This window comes from Haliaeetus leucocephalus, unplaced genomic scaffold (genome assembly GCF_000737465.1).
Source record: "Haliaeetus leucocephalus isolate CR32 unplaced genomic scaffold, Haliaeetus_leucocephalus-4.0 Scaffold933, whole genome shotgun sequence".
Lineage (NCBI taxonomy): Eukaryota > Metazoa > Chordata > Aves > Accipitriformes > Accipitridae > Haliaeetus > Haliaeetus leucocephalus.
In genome coordinates this window covers 122,792-123,684 of record NW_010973369.1, presented here as the reverse complement: position 1 = coordinate 123,684, position 893 = coordinate 122,792, and positions in this window count along the sequence as shown.

Sequence of the window (893 nt, the reverse complement as noted above, 5' to 3'; positions counted from 1 at the left end):
CCAGATAGAACAGCACAGGCCGAGGCCACCCGTGTGCCCTCGCAGGCCACCTGCACCAAGGTGCCACCATGGGCCCAGGCATGCCACTGTGGTCCATGTGCCTGGACAGGCCACTGTGAGCCACTGCCACCTGTGTGCAGGCACGACCCACGTCCAGATGCACCGTCCCTGTCCAGGCGTGACCTGTGTCAGCTGCCACCTGTGTTTAGACATGACCACCCGTGTGGCGATCCCACCCGTGTGCAGACACCACTTTCGTGCTAATGCCACCTGCATGCAGATGCCAACCACGTCCCCAGACATGCCACCTGTATTGTCCTGGCAGGGCACAGCTCAGCACAGAGGGGCCCTGGCGAAGCTGGGGTGCTCACCTCCCCATGAGGGACCCAACACAGCTCTCTCCAGCAGAACAGCTCCTTTATTTTTAACAACGTTACCCTGCCCTTGACCATTTCATTTTCAGCAGGTGGATACAGGGAGAGGAATCACACAGTACAAACGGGATACAGGGAGAGGAATCACACAGTACAAACAGAACCTGGGTTCACCCTGAAGACCTCAGTGGCCAAAGAGTTTCCAGCTGTAGCAATGGTTTTGCTGTAAGTTTTGGGTGGAAATGGTTCTTTCCCAAACAGATAAAAAGAACATAAAAGTGCGGATTATGTTTATGTCATTTTCTCTCTCCTGACATGATCTTGTAATTGGAAATTTGAACTGTGCTTGCTAATCTCATCTGAATCGGTCATCTGCGTATATTAGAAACAGCACAGACACCTTTTAATAGGAACAAGACTAATTTGCCACCATGTTTTGATTTCAAGCCCCAGATATGATGATTGGTGGGGAAAAGCAACCACTTGAAAATAAGACCAAAGGACACCTTGAGGCCCAGG